Source organism: Balaenoptera acutorostrata, chromosome 2, assembly GCF_949987535.1.
Source record: "Balaenoptera acutorostrata chromosome 2, mBalAcu1.1, whole genome shotgun sequence".
NCBI lineage: Eukaryota > Metazoa > Chordata > Mammalia > Artiodactyla > Balaenopteridae > Balaenoptera > Balaenoptera acutorostrata.
Genome location: NC_080065.1, coordinates 110,409,606 through 110,417,767, shown reverse-complemented (window position 1 = coordinate 110,417,767; position 8,162 = coordinate 110,409,606).

Sequence of the window (8,162 nt, the reverse complement as noted above, 5' to 3'; positions counted from 1 at the left end):
TTTTTTAAAAATTATATTAAAATATTATTTATCCTGGTTACTCAGCTTTTTGGTATTGTCTTAAATTTTGTGCCTAAAGTAAGTGGCTCACTCACCTCATCCTGGTTCCAAATCTGGCAGGAACTATATATTTTTATTATTGTTTATTTTGTGTTTTGTGTTCATTTTTGCCACACCTAAGGCAATATCTGACATGTAGTAATCGTAATAAATATCGGGTAAATAAATGAATGAATTATCTATAAGGATTTTCATTGCAGTTCTGTTTGTGACAGAAAAAAAATGTATCAGTAAATGAAAGTTTAAATTATGATACATCCTTGCTATGTAAAAATTTTCAAAAGGATAAGACACACATATATATATGCTAACATGAAAAGATCTCTAATACATATTGACAAGTTAAAAGCAAGATTCAAAATAATGTATACGGTATATCATACAAACATAGATGATAGATAAAGAGATATCTGAAAAGATAAATAGGGCATTACATAGTAAATGCTAACAGAAGTTATCTTTAGATAAGTTAGTGGACTTGTGTGTTGGAGGAAGGCTATGAAGGAAAATTTATATCCAGCACTGTATGTAATTCTGAATTATTTAAACTTTCAGAGCACTTGCAATCATGTATTAGTTTTTTAAGCTTTTTAAAAAATTTTTCAAAAAGGTTTACCACCTCTAGGAAACCTTCCTTAATGGAGTAGTATACTATTGAATACCGCTTTTCTGTGAGTTTCCTTAGCCTGGCGCACTGGGTCTCCACTTGTTTGCAGGGTGAACCATAAAGTTCCAGTAACTCACATCTACTTATATTCTACCTCACCCACCAGATTGAAAACTCCTTTGAGGATGAGCTGATACTTCTGTTTCTGATGCCTTTCCAATAATACAGCTCAATAGTATTCTATCCAGAGTTGTATCTGACTACCTCAAAAATGTGAGGCCATGTGGGTCTTACTCATTGTATTTGTATATGGCATACAAATCTACTACTATGGGATTTCCTTTTATATACATTCAAGAAACTAGAATGAATACACAGGTGAACCAAAGTTATAAAAAACAGTTAACAAGCCACACTTAGACATTCTGAAGGTTACCTTCCCACAGAAGTTTCTATGCACCAATACTATTATACTTATGCTAAAACTAATACACTATCATAGGATACCAACTTAATGCCAAGCTTTAAGAGAAATGCCTCTGACACAACATTCAATCAAATAGGTTGTCAAACAACCTCTATTACTTATAAAATGTTCCGAAAAGTACTGAGTCAGATTAAAGAGACAACAATAACCAATGACAGATTTTTAGTGAGGTGTCTTATACAAAGATTTAATCTTTCTTCTTCTAATTCCTGACTCTGGAGATCATTTGACATGTTCCTTGGGATCCTGGAATTCCCACAGGGAGTGGATAAATTGACACCAATAAGCATGACTGTGAAGATTTGGAGAAGACAAAATTACCAAATGACCTGCAAAGAACCAAGTCCATGGAGGTTTACCATTACCTTTCTCTTTGTAAATTTCCTGCAGCTTCTACCTATATTGGATTACATTACAACATATTCAAAGTTGACTTAAGTTTGTGTACAGCCTGAAATGAATAGAGTAGGTCCTGACATGAGTTTAAATCTCTGAATGCAGAGAGATTCAGTATGTCAGTCTTACTATAATATTACCTGCTGACACTGCACTGAATTTAGAGATCAGTTGCATTTAAAATTTCACTGTTCTCATGCTTGCATTCAGATTTAGAGCCTAGTTTTCTTATCTACAGATTTCAAAACTATTTGGATTCTAAAATTTGGATTGGAGGAGGGGGAGGAGGAGGAGGAGCATATTTAGAAAAAGTAAATGGATGTGAAGGAGGTTTGGGAATCTGACATCTGATAGTTATAAATTTTAAAAGCTCTTCTTAACTTCCAGCTAAAACTAATCATCTTTATTTAGTGTTCCTATTAAAAATAAATGTGATGTAACTGCAAACATGTTAAGATTAACAGATACCTAGGAGACAAAAGACACAGTCACAGTTTTCTGGTTTACAACAAAATAAGGATGCTTCAAAGTCTTCTTTTAAAAAAGAAAAGTGATCCCTTGGCACTTACCATTTATTCATTATCCATCTGTCACTACTTCACTTACTATTTCTCAAATAACCATAATTTCTTGGTGCATTTTACATTCTTTTCCTGAAGGTCATTGACAGTACAGATGATAAGTCAATACACGCATTAAAAGCATAAAGAGACCAGATAGCATCTAACGTACTATTTAATCACCCAGGCCCAGTCCTACTTGGGACCCTTCAGACCTAATGTCAGCTCAGAGAAATGCTGATTCATTTTAATAAGATTCAGTGCATAATCAGGCTGGAAAGACAGAGGAATCATACCAAAAATAAGTGCCATATTAATTAACAAACTGAAGAAACTCATATCATCAAACACAAAGGCTGAAAGGACATGTTTTGGATGAATTCTGTTTTATAGGAGAATATTAAATTATTTAATTAAGGCTAGAGTCCTAGTTTAAGATTGAGGATCATTTCAAGTGTCTTTTTCCCTAGAAAATTTAAACTAACAACTGAGATATTGAAGCTCTCCACAAATTGGGAAGATAATGAAGCCAATAAACAGATTTATAAATAATACAGCCTAGAAAATATTTGTGAAAACTTCTTCCTCCCTCCTTTCCTACGGAACCCTCAACTTAAATCCAGAGGAGTAAGGAGCGACATCCATCACATCACCAGAAATGAATTCTAAATGCAAAATAGTGTGTTTCTTGAACAGCAGTTCTCCCCCTCCACTTACGGAATTTGTTCTGGAAGCATGATGGCATCAGAAAAACATAATTCTTTTCTTTTCATCTTCCTATTCTTCAGCCAATGATTTACCTTTGTTGAGCCTCAATTTCCTCATCTGTAAAATGGGGACAATAACACTTTGCTTAGGACATTTGAGGCTCAAATGAGATGTCTACACAGTAAAGCACATAACACACTGACCCTGTACATGAGGTTGCTCAGAAGGCCTACTTCTTCCTATTGTTTTCCTTTTGTATGATTGTGTCTTTCCACAATGTGGCATACTTTCTTCAAAACGAGGGCACCAGCAGTGTCTGCCATACTGGGAAAGTTTCACAGGTACTAAGCAGCATCTCAGATTACTACATTAATGAATTATAACTCTGAATTACCAAAGAGATGAACAAAATCATTCATTTAGTGAGGACTGAAGTCTTTGAGACCAAATTAATATTTATGTCTTTTAAGTAACTAATTGGGTAAATTGTCTGGGAATGTTGAAAGAAAAGAAATTGCTATTAAACAAATATAATTTGGATCAAATGAGCTAAGCTTTTATGATTTTTACTTTATGATTTATACAGAAATATACATGTCAGTGAATTAGTGCTAGGCTCCTTAACGTTCTATTTTGGAGAGTTTTTTTCAAGTGTTCTTTCTTCACAAAACTCTGACTGATTTAAGCTTGGTGCTTAGAATGAAATATCAGAATGACAGTTAAAATATTGAAACTCTTCATATATTAGGAAGATAATAAATACCACCAACAAATGTATAAATAATACAACCCAGAAAACATTTCTGTATATTTCTTCCTCTTCCCATTCACACCGAACCATCAACTTACTTCCCTGAGGCATTTGAAAGAGTGACCAGAGTAGTAAAAATGAAAAGTGTAGCACGGTAAGCAAAAAAGAGACAGCTGATTCCTCTGGAAGAAAAAAAGGTGTCAGCACTTACCAAAATATGTATCCCAATGTGTGCTCACAAAAGCAAACTTTTACAGGGTTCTTGGCTTTATAAATACTAAAGAAAGGAGGGAAAGCGCATATTAACCACAGTCCCCTCATTAAAAGCAGTTTGGCATAGAAAAGATGAGTTGCTGCTAAAATAGCAAATAAGACCTTTTCGGTTCAACACCCAAAGTCTATCTGACATGAGGGGCGACAGTATGCCACTTAAAATGATGTGCTTCCTGCCTAGGAAATGATATGGATGGCAGTACCTGACTGAGTGTAACAGTAGTATAATGGCAGCCTCTGAAGGCTGCTTTATTTGGTAATTGTTTGGGAATAGGTCTCTATACTAGCTACATAATTTCTCACAGGGATGCTATATCATCTGAGGGCTTCAAGTTGTATTCACCTGGAAAAGGTAATCTACAATGAGGGGAAAAAGTATACAACAGCATGACTATGATGTCTCTACAAGGTGAAAATGCCTGCAGTAAAGAACAGCACACTGATTTAAGAGCTGCTGTCAACATGTGCTTCCCGTAGGCCCCAAGGACTAATACACTCTTGCAAGGAAGCAAATTTGGATCTTAGAGACAGACAAAGCTCCTAGAACTGATTATTCAGTCAAGTCCCTAGGAACTCTTAACACATTTCATATTTTTCAGTTTGAAAGAATGGTACTACTTATCTAGAAACCTCCTTTCTCCCAGAAATATTATCCATCAACAAAAATATGACATAAGCAAAAAAAAAAAAAAGAATTAGATGTCTTCTTATTTACTGTTTCCTTTACAGCATCCTATACACAAATATATGTCTAATATCCAGCAGCCTGTCAGAAAAATTATTACTCAGCCAAACTATTTGTGCTCATCCCAGTGAATGACTCAGTAAAATGTTGCTGAGTCAGGGTCTCAAATTCTACCAATTCTGATGACCAGCTTCACAACAGAGTTCATCCCTGGACATTTTGCTTTTAGAAAACTGATCAAAGAAAAATGCACTAAGAGAGATGGACATAAAAATTCAAGTTGTTAAGGTGGGTTTTAGCTCTGGTCACAAGTTCTGATATATTGGTAAATTTACAGTTTTCACCATGTCATTTGATATTATCACTAGTAATTTAACACTTGTTTTAATGTTATAAATTGTCCTGTTACTCTTAGCCAATGACTCAGACCAGGCCAGAGCTAGAAAGAGCCTTAAATAAATTGTCACTCTTTAAAACTGACATATATACCTAAATCTACCAATTTCTATAAAAATTCAAAATTCTGAAGCAGATAAACAAAAATGAAAAATTACACAAAGTGAGGTAAACCAGACAAAGACAAATATATGATATCACTTATATGTGGAGTCTGAAAAAAGGATACAAATGAAATTATTTACAAAACAGAAATAAACCCACAGATATAGAAAACAAACTTATGGTTACCAAAGGGGAAAAGGTGGGGGGGAGTGATAAATTAGGAATTTGGGATTAACAGAAACACACTACTATATATAAAATAGATAAAGAACAAGGACTTACTGTATAGCACAGGGAACTAACTTCATTTTCTTGTAATAACTTATAATGGAAAAGAATCTGGAAAAGAATATATATTATATATATATATAATATATATATAACTGAATCACTTTGCTGTACACCTGAAACTAACATAACATTGTAAATCAACTATATCCCAATTTCTAAAAAAAATTAAAAAAACCCTACACATACAAATTGAAGTGAAAGGAAGTTGATGAATCATAGAACACTAGTCTGGATCATGAGAAAGTTGGTGTAGCCCAGCTGATTCAGTAGATCGAGGCAAGCTTCTATTCTATCTCATTTCACCCCACACTCTCTGCTCCCTTGAAGCTCCAGACATTGTCCTAGGCCCACAGCTACAAGAGTGAATAACACAAACTCCTTATTCTCAAAGACCTCTCCATTTACTAACAGAGGAGATAAAACACAAACCTTTACATAATTCATAATAAGGGTACTAAGAAAGAAGCATCTGAGTAGATAGGGAGGGAGAGAGGCAAGAAACCTGACTCTTCCTCCAGATGACCCTGGAATGGTATGAAGATTTAAAGAAGTCTCAAGCACAGAGGAACTTGCACTTCTCATGTCATGTGATAAGTGAAGGTTCTGGCCTCAGAAAATTGATAAGGGGATCAAATGATGTCATTTGTTACAACAGATAGATAAATCGCTCATTGTTGACTTAAAACTTGTGAACACTTTAACACTATAACATGATCAGATTGCCTGGGAACAGGATAATCCATCCCAATCTGTCCTCTTCCTACTAGGTGGCCCCTCAAACAGGTGCATCACCATGTGTGGTCACCTTGTAATAAGGTGCCTCCTTTTATGCCACAGTGTACATGGAGGATGTACGTCTATGTGAACTCAGGGAAATGGAGGGTTCTATTGGCCAACCCAAAATGCCACTGAGACTATGATGCTGCAGGCATTAGACTCCTCATGAGATGCTGATTTCTCAGACATCACAGCAGTAATCTCACAGGGTAGAGATGTTCAATGAAAGCAACTCCTTCCAACTGAAGTTACTGTTTAAGTTATTTATGACAAAACTTTCTTTTTGACTCTCCTCGATGAATGGCATTATCTGAACCCATCATTACTTTCCGTTCCTCCCTATGATCTTACACCAGTCAAAGAAGCCCTTATCAAATCATGAGCAGCAGAGTGTAACTCAAAAAAACCTTCAGTTCTAGACCTGAATGAAATCCCGAAGGACAATGTCCGTGACCTATAGGATTGTGACTGCTGCCATGGAGCACACTCATCACCCTACACTTCCCTCCCCACCTGCCAATCACTCCCTTCCAAGACAACCCCTGTAGTATTATGATCAATTACATTCCTTAAAAAATGAAACAGGAGGTGGGAGTAAAAGTCACATGACATACTCAACCAATCAAATTTCATCCTTTCTTTCTCCTCTCCCATTCACACTTGAATGTTATCACATAATACTTATATTTAATGGTCTATGTAATAGTTCCTCTGGTATCTATTACTGAAGTAGAACAATTTTTTCTTTTGACTAGAAAAGATTCATAAGGTTATTGTTTTCAAATGAGGTATTATAAAGTATCTGAGACCCTTCAGAGACATGGGCTGGGCTGCCTCTCAGAAAGAAGAGAGGAAAACACTAAAACACCTGTAAATCCCCTAAGTAAAGTCCCTTTGTTGAGAAATCATGCTTGCTTATGTTCTACACCAGAAATGCCATTTGAATATTCATTCATTTACCAATAAATTTAAATAGCTACTATGTGCCAGGCACTGTCCTAGATGTTTAGGATACATCAGTGAACAAAAATGACCAAGATCTTTGCCATCATAGATCTTACATTCTAGCAGAGTGATACTGGGTTTAGGATAAAAGTGGCATTACAAAGAGAAGAATGGATAAACCTGTCAGTAGTGTTGGGACCATTGTGCATCCATTTGGAATAAAATAAAACTAGATCTCTAGCTCACACTGGACATGAAAATCAATAATAGGTAGAAATATTTACAATAAAATACAAAAAAAATCGGTAGGAACTTAAAGCAGAAAAGAATTTCATAAACAGGACACAAAGTAAAATCCATTTTGTTATATTTGGTTATATAATAAGCAAAAGCTTCTGCAAACAACAAAAATGAAGCCACAGTTTGGGAGAAGGCACACAACCAGGAAAGAATTTGTACCCAGGATTCACAGAGCATTCCAACAAATTGATGGGAAGCAAAGATTGAAAGCTTAGTTTTAAAAATGGGTGAAGAATATGACCAGCAATTCATAGAAGGGAAAATCTGGATAGCCAATAAACTAATGAAAGGTGTTCAACCCCTAAAGTTACAAGGAAAACGCAAATTAAAATATCAATGAGATACAGTTTTATGCCCATTAAAGTAGCAAATATTTTAAAGTCAAACAATACCAGGTGTTGATGATGTAGTGTAGCACTAGGACTTCTCATTCACTGCTGAGGAGAGACGAGTCTGGTACTCATGCATTATAGAGCAACTTGGTAATACCTAGGAAACTTAGCTTGCATGCTTGCACAAGGAGACCTGCATGAGAATGTTCCTCATACTACTATGTGCAAGAGCAAAAGTTCAGAAACAAATCCCATGGCCCATTACAGGGGACTAGATAGATTGCAGCATATTCAACAATGGAAAACTGCAGCTATTAAAATGAATGCACTGGGGCCACATATAATTAACATAGAGAGTCTTCAGAAAGAACGCTGAAAGAAAAAAATGAGTTGCAGAAGGAAACACACAGTATAATAATACATAGTTTCAAAATCCACAAGTATTTGTTAAACGTTTATGGAGGTTTAGATTTGTACAGAAAGTATTTT